At 41.5% G+C, this 17853-nt stretch overlaps 1 protein-coding gene across 3 annotated transcripts in view; it reads left to right on the forward strand.

Annotated features, from left to right (window-relative positions):
- The window catches only part of PPP2R5E (protein phosphatase 2 regulatory subunit B'epsilon), a 176076-nt gene that overhangs the window by 132674 nt on the left and 25549 nt on the right, over positions 1–17853 (forward strand). The gene's annotated exons all lie outside the window — the stretch shown is intronic.

Below are 17853 nucleotides of genomic sequence, written 5' to 3' on the forward strand. Positions count from 1 at the left end.
TCAGTGTGCTCTCCATGGTCTATAGCTACTGACAGTAATGAAGCTCAGTAAGATAAGACCAGCAGAGAAACCCAGACTGGGAAAGGATGTTTTGGGTTGTCTATTCTAGTTCTTGTACCAGTCTTCTTTGAAACTCTGATCAGGGGTAGACCTCAGTTTACCTCTTTTCAGTGAAGAGAGGCCACATACACAGGCAGCCTGTCCCATTTTTTGATGGAGAAATTTTTTTTATGTTGAACTTTCTAATTTAGCTCTATGCATGTTGTAAAGCGATGGTTTCCCTTATTTTCTCATTTATTTTGTGTGTGTGTGTTTTAATCTAGGTGTAGGATCTGTCATATATTCCTGTAGAATGTCGTTTTTCCTCAGCCTTTTGAGGAAAATCAGGATCTTGAATCTGTCATCCACCTTATTCACTAGTCTTCGATCTTAATCTCATTTGTAACCTTCTTAAGTATGCTGGCTATTGGCCTTACCAAAGTCCTGGATTAAAATTGCTAAACTAGCTTAGACTGAGGATAGGGGCCTGTGGCATGCCTTTAGCTAGTTCCCTTTACTGTAGCGCAGATTCATTCATCAGCAATCTTTAAATTGCATCGTTGAACCAGTCAGGAATTTACTCTGATGTCACAGCCTTACTGTGTTTTAAAATTCTGTTCATGCCCTGGGCAGATGTGCTCAGTGGTTAGAGTGCCAGTCCAAACTGGCCAGGTTGTGAGTTCGATTCCCCGTCAAGGGCACGTACAGCAGTTTCGGGTTTGCTCCCCTCCCCTGGTTGGGGCGTGTGTGGGAGGCAACCAGTCAATATCTCTGTTTCTCTCTGTCTATCTGCACCTCCCTCCCTCCAGATCTCTCTGAAAAGCAGTGGAAAAAAAATGTCCTCAGGTGAGGATTAACCAAAAATATTCTGTTCAAAGTGTAGAAACTTTGTCAAATGCTGTAGTAAAAGCCAGAATGTTGTGGTTACAGCATTCCCCTCATCTGTGGGCCTTGGAACTTGATCATAAAAAGGAATGCCATTCTTCTGCCTCGAGGCATTAGTGAATTTCTGGGGCTATTGCTGTGTGCTGGTAAAGTTGCTTTAAGTACTTATAAACCATGGGGTTGATAGTCCTCAAGTCTTGCCAAAAACAAGAAATAAAGTATCAATAATGAAGTCCATCCATTTATACTTTACTTTTTCAGGCCCTGCCTCATTTTTACAAACTTTTGCTTTCTTAACATTCTTCTGGATCTCTTGATAAACTCAACCTTTAGACCAGGGCTCACCCCAGTTCCTAAATCAGTCATGAAAGGGACGGTTGGAGTTTTGGCAGATTCAGTGGCACCATTGCGTAGTACTTGAATATAATCACATGACTAGCCAGTGTGTTAACTGTCACGTTGGGCATAAGCCCTGGATGCCCTAATACCCTATTCATTCATGTTGTTAACCTATAAAGCTGGTCTCCTGTTCCTTTTCCTACTGCTGATGACTTACCTTGGATCTCAGCACCTTCAAGGAGTAGGGCCTCAATTCCCTGCCTGCTGCTTCTGAGCTCCCTTCCTGGGAAGTTTGGTCCTGACCTGGTTTATGCTGGAAATGGATGGGTCTTTAGGAGCTTGAGGCATTATTGTTAGTGAGATTCCACTCTGTGGTAACATTTACCTTGTTCCTTTTCTTTTATCAGATTTCTTATTCTCTGTGGATTCTCAAATACCTCAAAAAGAATTTTGGTGGTCTCAATATATTACTTTAAAAAAATGTTTTTATTGATTTTAAAGAGAGAGAGAAAGGGAGAGGAAGACAGAGATAGAAACATCTATTCGAGACGAACATCAATTAGCTGCCTCCTGCACACCCCCTACTGGGGATCGAGCCCAAAACGCAGGCATGTGCCCTGACCAGAAATCGAACCAGTGACCTCTTGGTGCATGGGCTGATGCTCAGTCCACTGAGTCACACTGGTTGGGCTCAACATAACACTTTTTAAATGTTAGACTTAATTTATTCTAGCCATGAGATTTAAACTTATTTTCTATAGCAGCTAACTTTTTCTTTACAACCTATTCTGACTCTCATTTCCCTCTCAGTAAAGACAAAAGCAAAGTAAGAATTGAGCTATTTTAACACAATGTAGTGGAAAAAAAGTTTGGAAGTTCTTGATTTGAATCCTGAGTCCCCTGTGAACTCTTATTATATTTTAGGAGCTGAGAATATGAGCTGAGGGGTAAGAAGAAACTTCTTTCAAACCCTAGCTTTTCTGCCTATTTACAATGTGACTTTAAACAAGTTTATTTACTTAATGTCCAAGGTTGAGTTTCCTCATTTGTGGCTTGGGGATAACAGGATAAATGAGTCATTGTTGAGTAAAATAGGGACACACCCCCAAACTGACAGTTGTTAATGCTTAATTCATGATACAAAGATAGGATCCCTACCTTCAATCTTAAACAGGAACTGAAAACTTGGGCAGATTATTGACTATTCTGAGCCTCTGTGTTTTCTTCTGTAAAATGGCAATAACAGCCGCCTCTTACAAGCTACTACAAGTAGGCTTTTTATGATGATAAAATGATATGACTTGTAAAAATGTCTGCTGAGATGATGCATGGTGCATAGTAGTTTCCCATTAACTATTAATTTCTCTTTTCACGCTATCATATTATCTGCCCATAATAGTAGGATATCTTTTTTTTATTCTGATATTTAAAAAGAAATCTCCAGCTTTTGAAACAAAATTTAAAGATTTATATGAAACATAATGAAATTTTGCAAAGAAGGGTTAAATAAATGTAGAAATGTAACATATTCCTAGATGGGAAAACTTGCCATCATGCAGATATTTATAGAATCTCCAAGTAATTTATACATTAGTGCAATTCTAATTGAATTTTCACTAGTTTCTTTATTTGAAAGATTTAAATGAAATTTTTATGAAATAAAAGTTTTTGAAAAAGAAAACGAATGATATTTGCTATTAAAACATACTGTAAAGGTAAACATTCATTTTGAATTGTGGTGTGGGTAGAGGAGAATGAAATACAATAGAGACTTGGGTAGAAAAGCCACTTCTTGGTACACCATAAAGCACGTAAGAAAATGTGTAAATAGAGAGATAGATACATACATACATACATTAAATTAGCATAATTCTCTGAAGAGGAAATCTGTGAGTATTATATCAACTTAAATTTTGACTGAGTAAGTCCATGAGAAATAGATATGTATACAAAGATACATGTACAAGGATATTGAATGCATCATTTTTAATAATTCTTAGGAAGATGGAAACAATTTAAAAGTTTCTCAGTAGGGCATTGGTTAAATAAACTGTGGACATTTACATAGTGAAATAATCCTAAATTTGTGAAAAGAATGAGATAGAGCTACACTTGATCTGTTTTTAAATGAAACATGTACTTTTTTGAGCAGTGTGATTTTTTTTGAGCCTCAGCCTGATATTTTCGGGAAAAGGATGATTTATATATGCACTGAAAATTTTGGAAGAAGGTATAGAAATTGTTATTAATTGCCAGATACAATGTGATTATATGTGATGATCTTCATTTTCTAATTTTTGTATTTCTCTATTTTTTGCATTAAAAATAATGAACATATGTTATAATAGGTAAGAATAGTCAAAATATTTCAGTTGTAAGTACATTCTCATTTGGTTGCCCTGCATAAACCTCAGCTGATTTTGTGCATTATCCTTCCTAAGATTATTTTTGTAAGACCGTGCCATTCCTTTATACTTAACATTCATTATGTTTCCTTCCTTTCATCATTTGTATGTGTCCTTTTAAAATCTGAAGCTTGATGGAAAGCTTCCTGTGTTGCCTCAGGAGCCCTTTTCAATACCTCCCATGTTTCTTACTCATCAGGAAGCAGTATAGATTACTGCTTAAGTGTAGAAAACGGGTTTGCATTCAGGCTCTACCATTTTTCAGTGCGTGACCTTGGACAAGTTATATAAGTACTCTATGCCTCATCTATTCTGGAAAGTAGGTGGAAAATATCCACAATGTAATAGTAATTATGTTGAAAGGATTTTGTGGAGATTTAATAATTGAATACATAAATAAGCACATAGAACAATTCCTGACACATACTAAGTATTCAGTAAACGTTACACTGCTGCTGTCACCACTGTTTTTATTGGGATCAGTTCTTGTTTTGAGAACCTTCTTTCATATATTTTCTTGAATAGCCTCACTCCATGAAGTCATATGGTGTTAGTGTATTATGTCTTACCTAGTGTGTTATATAGAGTTTTTGAAATCTGACTTTCACCATTCTAAAAATTACAAAAACACCTTTGGACTCTATTTTTATGGTTCTTCCCTGGCTGTTGGGATTTTTAAAAGATGTTACATGTGGTCTCTCCTGTCCTTGGATTCTCATCAGTTCCGGTTTTCCAACTGGTTTCTTCCAATCAGTGTTGAAAGTGAATGTTTATTAGTGCCAGGAGCATGCACTTTTTAATATGTGAGAACCGGGATGGCAAATTCAAATCTTTACAGAGGCCAGACAAGTGGTACATAATGAAGTAGTCCGAATGTGACAAAAGGAGTGATGGACATGGTGACTTAGGGAGCTTGGACCCTGCTGCCAGTCTGCTCCTGTTAACTGTTGGCCAGTAGGTAGGTAAGGGGCCAAGTGTTGCTAGATATTCTAATTTTTCAAGATAAGCTGAAAATCCAGATTTTTGTATGGGTCACAGACAAAATGGTCTGTGACCTGTACCTTTGAACAGTTTGCTGTTTCTTTTTAAATTTAAGAATGACTGGCTTGCTTAAATTTCATTGCAATTTTTATTAAATCTAGATTTACTCAACCTTTACCATTTCTTATGTACTTAATCTTAAGTCTTTATACAAGAAAGCTGTCAGATTTATCAGAAATAGTCAATTGATTACACAGTGCACTTGTATATGGTAATGTTGATTTTAGACTTAGCTAACTTGGTAACTGCCTCTATCACAGTAGTGTGTAGGCTTGCCTGGGCTTATGGAACAACTTTCTCTCTTCCCAATAAAGGTAATTTTCATCTGTGTTAGGATGGTTTGGAAAATGGTTTCTTTATTATCTCCCCATTAGATCAAAATGAATTGCCAAAACCTTGAATTATTTCATTGGATGGATTATTGTGGCAAGAGTTAAGAAGCATATTTCTAAAGACTGCTTTCAACCACTTTGCAAATCTGGAAAGCAGTTGGTGGTTGCTAAGAGACATACTATTCAAGTATTTCCATAAACATATGTACTGCTGGAGAATGCTATTTAGTAATTTGTGTATCACATTTGCAGTTATCTTAGCAGAAAGGTGCCTTATTTATTATGCAAATTATGCAAATCAGTCTGTCCTTAAAAGTGACCTTTAGTTGTGTTTTTAAAATCTCAAGACAAATTGGACATGACAGCTCATTAAAAAATTTAAGTTCTAAACTGAAATAAATTCCACGAGGCCTTGAATCTCAATTCCAATACAAAGAACTATTTTCTGAACAAGTTCTTGAATATGTATGTTAAAATGTTTACATTTCTCTCTCAGAGTGTTTAGCAAAAACTATAAAATGTTGGAGAATTTATTTCTACTAGGAATTTTATCATATAGCCATTACCATTTAACAATAAATCACCTCATCCCATCCTGTCCACCTGTAACTCAAATACCTTAAAAAAGGGCTTCACTGCTCTGAGTCCTGCATCCAGAGCCAGCTTCATGGGTGTGCAACTGTGCAGTGGCACAGGGCCCGGGCTTGGAAGGGCCTTGCACTTGGTTTAATACTTTGCTGTTGCTGGCTTGAAATTTCTAATAATTTTTTAACAAGAATCACTGCATTTTCATTTTGCATTAGGACCTGCAGATTCTATAGCTAGTTATGTATCCTGCATCCATGAAGTGCATCGTTCTGTAGCATAACAGCTGTGTCTTGGAAAGCTGACCAGATTGGTTGTCTTAAAGATTTAAGTAACAGGTTTTCTTGAATCAGATAAAATGAGTGCTTGAGAGAGGAAAAAAACGGACTTCCAGTTTGTGAGAAGAATGCCTGAAATTAAGAAGAAAATAGCCCTAGATGGTTTTGCTCAGTGGATAGAACATTGGCCTACGGACCAAAGGGTCCCCGGTTTGATTCTGGTCAAGGGCACATACCTCAGAGGCAATCAATCACATTGATGTTTCTCCCTGTCTTTCCCTCTCTCTTCCACTCTCCCTAAAAATCAATGGAAAAATATCCTCGGGTAAGGATTAATCAAAAAAGAAGAAGATGAAGGAGAAGGAGGAGGGGGAAGGGGAAGGGGAGGAAATAAAAGCTTATGACTTGATCGAGTTCATATTTGTATGATTTACACCTTTGAAGTTTCTATACTGAAGTTCCTTAGAGAAGCTTATAATGTGCAACATTTAAATATATTTTTATTGATTTCAGAGAGGAAGGGAGAAGGAGAGAGAGATAGAAACATCAATGATGAGAGAGAATCATTGATTGGCTGCTTCCTGTATACACCCTACTGGGGATTGAGCCTGCAAGCCGTGCATGTGCCCTTGATGGAATCGAACCTGGGACCCTTCAGTCCGCAGGCCAACTCTCTATCCACCGAGCCAAACCAGCTAGGGCATGTGCAACATTTTGATCCCTTGTCCATACTGTGTTTTCTCATTGGTTGGCTTACTTTGTATTGAATTGTTCTGATTCATTGGAGTCAAGCTGCCACTGGCTCTTGTTTCTTGGTTCTGGGCTGTTTTCTTCATGTGCATTCCTTGTTCAAAGTGAAGGTATTAGGAAGATATAATATTTTAAGTAGTAGAACAGCTAAGGTTAAAAAACAGCCAGAAATGTTGAGGTCTGATTTTAGTTTGGGTGAAAACATTTAGAATACTAATTTTTTTATTATTATTTTTATTATTGTTAATCTTCACCCGAGGATATGCTTTTCACTGTTTTTTAGAGAGCATGGAAGGGAGGCTGGAGGAGAGAGAGAGAGAGAGGAGAGAGAGAGAGAGGGGAACACTGATGTGAGAGAAACACACACATCAATTGGTTGTCTCCCGCACACACCCCCAGGCTGGGGCAGTGATTGAACCTGCAACCAAGGTATGTGCCCAGGAATTGAACCTGTAATCCTTCACTTAGGAAATTCCAAGGGTTTTAGGAGCTATGTGTCAGGAATAGTGGAAGAAGACCAAATATATATTCCTTATTATAAATTACAATATTACAATTTTTGAGAACTATTTCTCTGAAAACATCTTTATTCTACCCACATACTTGATTGACATTTTGTCTATGTATAGATTTATAGGTTGGAATCCAGCCTTCCTCAGAAGTTTTAAGGAATTGGTTCATTGTCTTCTATTTTCCAATGTTGGTATTGAGAAGGCCTGTGCCAGCCAAACTCCTCATCCTTTATTGTGTCTTATTTTCTCTGTAAGCTTTTGAGATCTACTCTTTGTCCTCAGTGTCCGGAAATTTCAGTGTTGTGCTTTGATGTTGGTCTTTGTTCATTTATTGTACAGAGGATATAATGACTCTCTATATATTAAAGCTCATATCCTTTTTTCTGAAAATTTGGGTTGAATTCTTCCTCAGATAATTTCCTTTTTTTCATTTTCTCTTTTTCTGTCCCTGTGCCTTTTTGGCATTCCTATTGGTCATGTGTTGGACTTTCTGGATTGCTCCTGAAGTTTTCTTATATATATTATTCAGGGTATCTTAAAAATGTATATATACTCTCTATCCACTGAGCCACACCGGCTGGGCAATGTATATATACTTTGAATGATTATAAAGTCAGTTTTTATTAACATATATATAGTTCATTTTCAAAATTTAAAAGAATCTGCAGAAATGAATAATTTTTTTGGTCAATGCCTGCTTTCAAACTGATGACCCTTCTGGTCCAGGCACCGCTGATAATGTGAAGCAGTGGAATCACAAACATCAATAATCATTTCATTCAGTATTTGTGTGCCCTCGACTTGTCAGCTGTTGCAAGTTTTGTACCATAAACTTTATCTTTTATGTATCCTCATAAAAAAAAGTCTAGTGGCACTTTAGGATAAACTTTTCTTTGTTCAAAGCTTAGTCTGATATCACCCATTTTAAATCATTTAAATCTGAAAAGGAGTGAAAATTAAGTGAATTATCAGCTGTTAAAGTGTGTATGCATGTTTTTGGGGATACCCTATATTTGTCTTCTTGTTATATTTTCATGGTAGATTGGCTTATTTTAATGTTCCAGTCCTTCTGTTTTTTTTTTTTTTTTTCTGTTACATTTTGAGTTTCCAAAAGCTCTTACTTATTTTCTGAATATTCATCTGTGATAGTATGTTGCTGTTATTTCAGGGATTGGATGCACTTGTTTATTTCTGAGTCTGTTATAGATAAAACCTATCCTAATTTTGCAGTTTTTTATCTATTCCTTGTATTGTAACTATTTCCTCAGTTCTTTGTAAGCGTTTTGGTCTCTGTCTTTTATGTTTCATATTTATAGTTACACTAGAGGTCTGGTGCACGAATTAGTGCATGGGTGGTGTCCTTGGGCCTTCCCCGGGATCAGACTGATTGGGGCTGTCTCGCCCAGTCCCGATTGGAACTGATGGGGACCAACTGGCCAGGGAGGGACCGTGGGAGGGCTCCAGGGCGTGACTGGCCCATCTCGCCCAGTCCCCATCACCTGGACCCCAGCAGCAAGCTAACCTACCAGCCAGAGCGTCTGCTCCCTGGTGGTCAGTGCGTGTCATAGTGACTGGTCGAGTGGTTGACCGAATGGTCTACCTATCAGTCAGACACTTAGCATATTAGGCTTTTTTTTTTTTTTTTAAATATATTTTATTGATATTTTACAGAGAGGAAGGGAGAGGGATAGAGAGCTAGAAACATCAATGAGAGAGAGACATCGATCAGCTGCCTCCTGCACACCTCCCACTGGGGATGTGCCCGCAACCAAGGTACATGCCCTTGACCGGAATCGAACCCGGGACCCTTCAGTCCGCAGGCCAACACTCTATCCACTGAGCCAAACCGGTTTTGGCGCATATTAGGCTTTTATATTTACACACACACACACACACACACACACACACACACACACACACTAGTGGCCCGGTGCACGAAATTCATGCATGGGGGGGGGGTTTCCCTCAGCCCAGCCTGCACCCTCTTCAATCAGGGACCCCTTGGGGGATGTCTGACTGCCGGTTTAGGCCTGATTCCTGTGGGACCGCTGGCTCCTAACCTGCTCTTTCTCCACTAATTAGCTCACCTGCCTGATTGCCCCTAACCCTTCTGCCTGCCTGCCTGATCGCCCCTAACTGCCCTCCCCTGTTGGCCTGGTTGCCCCCAACTGCCCTCCCCTGCCAGCCTGATCTCGCCCCTAACTGCTCTCCCCTGCCGGCCTGATGGCTCCTAACTGCCTCTGCACTGCAGGCCTGATCTCGCCCCCAACTGCCCTCCCCTGCCGGCCTGATCTTGCCCCCAACTGCCCTCCCCTACTGGCCTGATCTCGCCCCCAGCTGCCCTTCCTTTAAGCCTGATTGCCCCTAACTGCCTCTGCCTTGGCCCCACCAACATGGCTTTGTCGGGAAGGAAGTCGAACATCTGGAAGATGGCCGGTTGACCCGATCTAATTAGCATATTACCCTTTTATTAGTATAGATAAATGTTAGTAATCAGAAAACCTCTTAGGGCCTTTGTGTGTGTGTGTGTGTGTGTGTGTGTGTACGCACACACACACACACACACACACACGCATGCATGAGGGACATGTGGTATATTGGGTAGAGACCTTGCCATTTCATTAGTACATGTATAGGTGTTTCCTCTCAAGGTTGTAAGTTTCTCTAAAAATGGACCTCCTAATCTCCTGCCTAATCTAGAATTAAGAATTTAGGGAAGGGGGCTGGCAAAGGTCTCACTCTTCAGCATGCAGAGTTTCATTTAACCCCGTTATTTTCTTTTTTTTTTTTTAAATAAATCTTTATTCAGATTATTACAATTATTTCTCCTTTTTCCCCCCATAGCTCCCCTCCACCCATTTCCCACCCCACCTTCTGCCCTTACCTCCCCCCACACTGTCCTCATCCATAGGTGTATGATTTTTGTCCATTCTCTTCATGAACCCCCCATACCCCTTTCCCCCTGAGAATTATCAGTCCACTCCCTTTCTATGCCCCTGATTCTATTATATTCACCAGATTATTCTGCTCCTCAGGTTTTTAATTCACTTGATTTTTAGGTTTGCTTGTTGATAGATATGTATTTGTTGTTCATAATTTTTCTCTTTACGTTTTTCTTCTTCCTCTTCTTTAAGAATACCTTTCAGCATTTCATATAATACTGGTTTGGTGGTGATGAACTCCTTCAGCTTTTTCTTATCTGTGAAGCTCTTTATCTGCCCTTCAATTCTGAATGATAGCTTTGCTGGGTAGAGTAATCTTGGTTGTAGGTTCTTGATATTCATCACATTGAAAATTTCTTGCCACTCCCGTCTGGCCTGCATAGTTTCTGTTGAGAAGTCAGCTGACAGTCGTATGGGTGCTCCCTTGTAGGTAATTAACTGTTTTTCTCTTGCTGCTTTTAATATTCTCTCTTTGTCTTTTGCTCTTGGCATTTTAATTATGATGTGTCTTGGTGTGGTCCTCTTTGGATTCCTTTTGTTTGGGGTTCTGTGGGCTTCCTGGACTTGTAAGTCTATTTCTTTCACCAGGTGGGGGAAGTTTTCGGTCATTATTTCTTCAAATATGTTTTCAGTATCTTGCTCTCTCTCTTCTTCTGGCACCCCCATAATTCTGATGTTGGTACGCTTGAAGTTGTCCCAGAGTCTTCTTACATTATCTTCAACTTTTTGGATTTTTTTTTTTGCTTTTTGCTTTTTCGGTTGAGTGTTTTTTGCTTCTTTGTATTTCAATTCTTTAACTTGATTCTTGTGTTCCTCTATTCTGTTTCTGGGTCTCTGTATAATATTTTTTATTTCAGTCAGTGTATGTTTAATTTCTAGTTGGTCCTTTTTCATATCTTCGAGGGTCTCGTTATATTTATCGGCCTTTTCTAGGATATTCTTAAAAAGTCTTATAACCGTGGTTTTGAATTCTATATCCAGTCGTTTGTTTTCCTCCATTTCTTTCGTTTGTGATCTGATTCTATGACCCCGCATTTTCATTGATTCCCTGAGTTGGTAAGGTAGATATTTGTGCTAGGCTTCCAATATGGCCCAGTGGGTCTGCTTCCCCAGTTAACCTGAGGTGGACACTCTTGGTGCACCCCTTTGTGGACTGTGTGTACAGCCTTGTTGTAATTAAGTCTTTATTGTTGTTGGTATCACTGGGAAGAATTGACCTCCGGGTCAGTTGGCTGTAAGGATCAGCTGTGTCTATGCTGGGAGAAGTTCGGTGCTGGAGACAGCCTTATAGGATTAGACTTGCCAAATTGCAATAGCCTCTGTGCTCAGCTTGGATGGGGTGGAGTCTCAGTCTTGGCTTCCTGTCAGCCTTGCCCTTGCGCGCATGTGCGCTTTCAGTCCTCCGCCTTCCCCAGCTCGAGTCTCCGCCTGAGAGTCCAGACTCCCCCCACAAGAGTGTGGGTCCCCAGGGGCTTGCCTGGAACTGGGGTTCACAGCAGTCAGAACTGGGGCTCAGTGCAGTCAGAATCCTCTGACTCCCTTCCACTAGGGAAAGCCTGTGGCAACTTCCGCAGCCTTTGTGCACACTGGCGCGCGCGCGCGTGTGCACTTTCAGTCCTCCGCCTTCCCCGGCTCCCGAGTCTCCGCCCTAGAGTCCAGACTCCCCCCACAAGAGCGTGGGACCCCAGGGGCTCGCCTGGAACTGGGGTTCACTGCAGTCAGAACTGGGGCTCAGTGCAGTCAGGATCCTCTGACTCCCTTCCACTAGGGAAAGCCTGTGGCAACCTCCGCAGCCTTTGTGCGCACTGGCCCGCGTGCGCCTTCAGACTTCTGCCTTTCCCAGCTCGAGTCTCCGCCCGAGAGTCCAGACTCCCCCCGTAAGAGCGTGGGTCCCCAGGGGTTTGCCCGGAACTGGGGTTCAGTGCAGTCAGAACTGGGCTTCAGTGCAGTCGGAGGCTTCCTTCCCCCTTCCGCCAAAGAAAGTCAGCCAGGCTCTCAGCCGCCCTTCCTCTCTGCGCGCACAAAGCCCCTTTGCCGTACCTCCAATTCTCTGTGAGCTTTTCTTTTTCCTTCTAGTTGTAGAATTTTCACTCAGCCAGCTTTCCTGTGGTTCTGGATGGTGTCCGTTCTGTCTTTTAGTTGTAGTTTTGAAATTGTTGTGCGAGGTAGCAGTTTAGGTGTTTACCTATGCCGCCATCTTGGTTTCTCCTAACCCCGTTATTTTCAATGAAGGCTTCACTTAGCTGTGTGTGATGTCCCCAGCACTAGAGACTTGCTCATTTATTTATTGTCTCCAGACTTCGATTGTAAATCTTCAGTGCACTGTGTGGGGCAGGGATCTGGGAGGTCTTGTTACTCCTGCAAACTTCCAACCATCTTCCTGTTTTTAGCTTCTTACATCCTTGCCATCAGATATATCTAATGCCCTCAGTTCTAAAGCCTGTTAAGGGTTCTCTGGTGTGAATTGGCTTTTTGTCGGCTCCCCTCCATGCTGGCAGAATGGAAAAATACTTAGCAGAGTGGAAAAAGAGGAAAACTAAGATAGTTATGCCTTGCCATCCACTTTCCATCTTTGAAAAATGTACAAACTTGTCTAATCTGCTCTCCAGTCCTTTGTTCCCTGTAGTTCCTTCAGTTTTTATTTCTTAACTCTCATGTCAGCGAGGGTTCAAGAGGATAGAGGTTCAGTCCCCATGTCTAACTGGAAGAGACCCTTACTGCCTTTTTCATTTGCCCTTCTCATTTCACTGTTGGTTTATTATGAGCTTCAAAGGAGGTTCTTTGGTTAAACCACTACCCAATTCATTCCTGTTTGTTAGCTTCCGCATGTTGACAGGTCTGTCTTTGCTCTGTAACCACCTTGGAAACTCTCCAGCTTCTTTTTTGACAACCAGTTGCCTGTGATATTTTGGAGGGTACAGTTCCCCCAGGCATACAAATGCTGGATTATATTTTCATTGCTTTTTTTGTGGGGGGAGTTTTTGTAGTTTATATGTGACAAAGCACACACATATTATTTTGTTTGGGAAATCAGCTTATTCTACTCCCCTTTCTTGGCCTGTGTACTATTATACTATTTCCTTTGTCTCATAAATAATAAAATCATCAAGAGTGTGTTTTGTGGAATAGCAAGAAAGTAATTTATATACTGCAATATATCTTTCTTTCTTATAGAACACTAGAGGCCCGGTGCACAAAATCATGCATGGGGGCGGGGTGGGGGGGGAGGAAGGGGTCCTGGCCTGTACCCTCTCGTGGGGAGCAGGCCTAAGCCAGCATGGACATCCCTCTCGCAGTCTGGGACCCCTTGCTCCTTACCGCCCACCTGCTCACTGCTCCTTATTGCTCAGCTCACTGCTCCTTAGTGCTGCCGCGGAGGTGGGAGAGGCTCCTGCCACTACCGCTATGCTTGCCAGCCATGGGCTCAGCTTCTGGCGGAGCAGCGTGACCCCTGTGGGAGTGCACTCACCACCAGGGAGCAGCTCCTGTGTTGAGCATCTGCCCCTGGTGGTCAGTGTACATCATAGTGACTGGTCGTTCTGGTTGTTCTGCCGTAATGGTCACTTAGGCTTTTATTATATAGACTAGAGGCCCGGTGCACGAAATTTGTGCAGGGGGGGGGTCCCTCAGTTCAGCCTGCACCCTCTCCAATCTGGGACCCCTTGAGGTATGTCCGACTGCCTGTTTAGGCCTGATCCCGGTAGGATCAGGCCTAAACAGGCAGTCAGACATCTCTCTCACATTCCAGGACTGCTGGCTCCCAATTGCTCGCCTGCCTGCCTTCCTGATTGCCCCTAACCGCTTCTGCCTGCCAGCCTGATCTCCCCCTAACCACTCCCCTGCCAGCCTGATTGATGCCTAACTGCTCCCCTGCCAGCCTGTTTGCCCCTAACTGCCCTCCCCTGCAGGCCTGGTCACCCCTAACTGCCCTCCCCTGCAGGCTTGATCGCCCCCAACTGCCCTCCTCTGCAGGCCTGGTCCCCCTCCCCCAACTGCTTGCCCCTGCAGGCCTGGGTCCCCCCCAACTGCCCTTCCCTGCAGGCCCCGTCACCCCCAACTTCCCTTCTCTGCCGGCCTGGTCACCTCTAACTGCCCTCCCCTGCAGGCTTGATTGCCCACAACTGCCCTCCCTTGTAGGCCTGGTCCCTCCTAAATGCCCTCCCATGCTGGCCATCTTGTGGTGGCCATCTTGTGTCCACATGGATGCAGGAAATTTGACCACATGGGGGCAGCCATCTTGTGTGTTGGAGTGATGGTCAATCTGCATATTACTCTTTTATTAGATAGGGTAGAGGCCTGGTGCATGGGTGGGGGCCAGCTGGTTTGCCCTGAAGGGTGTCCCGGATCAGGGTAGGGGTTTCCTTGGGGTGTGGGGCTGCCTGGGTGAGGGGCCTGTGGTGGTTTGCAGGCCGGCCACGCCCCCTGGCGACCCAAGCGGAGGCCCTAGTATCTGGGATTTATTTATCTTCTATAATTGAAACTTTGTAGCCTTAAGTGGAGGCCAAGGCAGACTTCCTCCATCGCCAGGGGCAACCCTAGCCTCCTGCTCTCTCCAGCTCCGTGGTGGCAGCCATTTCTTTTGGGATTTGTTTATCTTCTATAATTGAAACTTTGTAGCCTGGAGTGGAGGCCTGGGCCTGCCAGGGTGTGCGGAAAGCTTGGCTTCCTCCATCGCTGGGGAAACCCAAGCCTCCCTCCTGCTCTCTCAGTGGCCGCAGCCATCTTGGTTGGATTAATTTGCATACTCGCTCCTGATTGGCTGGTGGGTGTGGCTCGTGGGTGTTACGACAGATGGTTAATTTGCATATTACTCTTTTATTAGATAGGATCAGTGGTTCTCAACCTTTCTAATGCCGCGACCCTTTAATACAGTTCCTCATGTTGTGGTGACCCCCAACCATAAAATTATTTTCGTTGCTACTTCATAACTGTAATTTTGCTACTGTTAATGAATCGTAATGTAAATATCTGTGTTTTCCGATGGTCTTAGGTGACCCTGCTAGCGGTTCTCAACCTGTGGGTAGCGACCCACAGGTTGAGAACCGCTGCTGTAGAGCCTAAGACGATCGGAAAACACAGATATTTACATTACGATTCATTAACAGTAGCAAAATTACAGTTATGAAGTAGCAATGAAAATAATTTTATGGTTGGGGTCACCACAACATGAGGAACTGTATTAAAGGCTCGCAGCATTAGAAAGGTTGAGAACCACTGATATAGATGATATACACTGAGTGGCCATATTATTATGATCTCTGAACGCATAATAATCTGGCCACTCAGTGTATATATATTAGAGGCCTGGTGCATGAATTCGTGCATGAGTGGGGTCCGGCCAGCCTGGCCAGGGGGAGGGGACATGGGCAGTTGGCCGGCCTGCCTGCTGGTCGAACTCCTGGTCAAGGGGACAATTTGCATACTAGCCTTTTATTATATAGGATATACACTGAGTGGCTAGATTATTATGCGTTCAGAGATCATAATAATCTGGCCACTCAGTGTATATAATGCTTGTGGCTTTGTACATGATTTAAGTTAGGTGCCTTGTAATGCATTTTCTTTAACGGCCTAATGAAAACATTAGTTTAATAATTTTTGCTTAATTATTATATTTTCATTAAACTCTTAAGATTAGCAATACATGAGCATAGTTGATTCAAGTTTTGCTAACAGTTTACCTTCTCAAACCTTTTATGTTGGTTGCGAATTATTCAATTAGCCCTTTTACAACACTGAAACATAGAAACCAAAGGAAAAAATAGATCTCAAAAGGTTAATAATTTCCTTAACAAGGAATAGGATAGGTAAGTTAGAGATCTTATGTCATTTTGTGCATGTAGTAGATAAGAGATACTGAGCCATGGGGGCGTTTTTTTTTGCCTATAGGGACACATGTCTTTCTTTTTTTATATTGTTTTCTGTGGAACCGTATGGTTGACCTGCTTATTGCTTTTCCTGTGGGCTCCAAGTTTGTGTGTGTGTGTGTGTGCGTGTGTGTGTGTGTGTGTGTCTGTGTGTGTGTGTGTGTCCAGCAATGAGGACAATCACTATCATTGATTGGTTGATTTAATGGTCAGGTGGACAGAGATATGGCAGGATTTTAACAGCATCTTCTTTTCAGATAGGCTGCCGGTGAAGGTATGTGGTATTGAATCTGCCATGAACACTTCCACTATCTCTAGCTCCTAATTTCTTCATGGATCAGCCTGGATGTTACTTCCTCTAAAAGCCTCCCCTGATCACTCCACTTCTCCCAAATAGAGTAGATATGTTTGCTATGTATTTATATAGCATCCTGAATGCCTATCTTGCAGTTTATTTACCACCATCCTTCATTAGAGTAGGCCTTCTCAAAGCAGATTGTGTCTGCATACATATTTATTCAAAATACTCAGTTTTTGAATGATTGAATGGATGAATGACATTGTGTAGCCAAAAATTGCATCTATCTCATTGCCCACTTTTGAAGACTGTCCTTTAGTTTGTGCTTCCTGCCATTAATTGAAGGGCCAGGTTTTTGGTCTAGAACTCTGCCTTTTAGTCAAAGAAAAGCACCAAACAAAAAGTAGGTAATTTATTTCATTGAATACTACTCACTGAATATAGTAATATTCTGATGTAAGTCTTAGCCTCATGTCTTAATCACCCAAAATCATGCTTTTGTATGTTGATAGATTTTTGATAATTAGGGGTAGTTTGCATTCATTTATATGCTATCTGTATGTTCTTGCAATGTTTTGCTGTAAAGTCAACATTAGAACTATGAGTTCTGCTCTATTGCTATGATAATGAATGTATGAACTCCTTAAAATTTAAACCAGTCTCTAAGTTTGTTCTTCAGCCAGAGAAACCTGCCTGCTGTCATTTAGAAAAAAAATTAGCAGCTTTATTGAGATATAATTCATATATCATAAAATTCACCCTTTTAAATTTTACAATTCATTGTTTATAGTATAGTCACAGAGTTGTGTAACCATCACTACTATATAATTTATCATCCTCCAAAGATACACCATACTCATTAGCCCCTCCTCATTTTGCTTTATAACTCTATTAATTTGCTTATTCTGTGTATTTCATATAAGGGGGATATTTATACATTCCATACAAATTGTTAATTTCATACAATATGTGGCTTTTTGTGACTGGCTTCTTTGACTTTGTATGATGTTTGAAAGGTTTATTTGTGTAGTAACATATATCAGTACTTCATTCCTTTTTATGGCCAAATAATATTTTATTGTAGCACATTTTGCTTATCCATGCATCAGATGATTGCCATTTGGATTCTTCCCACTTTTTGGCTATTATGGATAATGGTGCTGTGAACATTCATGTACATGTTTTTGTGTTGACATATGTTACTGACTTTACAAATGATTGGAAACTTCAAAATGTTATTCATATATAACATACATACAGAAATGTGAATGTTCACCTCAATGGATATTTACAGTGATAATTTATTTGTTTACCCATGTAACAAGAACCAAGATCTTGAAAGAAACATTACCTGCATCATTAGGGACTTGTTGAGGTTTGCTTTGGTTTAGGTTGCTTCATTTACTTGTATACTCTGGTAGAGCTGAAGGCTTATCTTAACTGTATATCTGGAACATAAGCTCAGTAGGTACCTGATGTCACAGTAGTGAAGTTGTTGAGATAATGGGCTTTAGGGCCTTGGCTGCTTGAGTTCAAATCCTAGCCCTACCACTTATTAGCTTTGAGACCATGGGCAAGTT

This window comes from Plecotus auritus (assembly GCF_963455305.1).
Source record: "Plecotus auritus genome assembly, chromosome: 1".
Lineage (NCBI taxonomy): Eukaryota > Metazoa > Chordata > Mammalia > Chiroptera > Vespertilionidae > Plecotus > Plecotus auritus.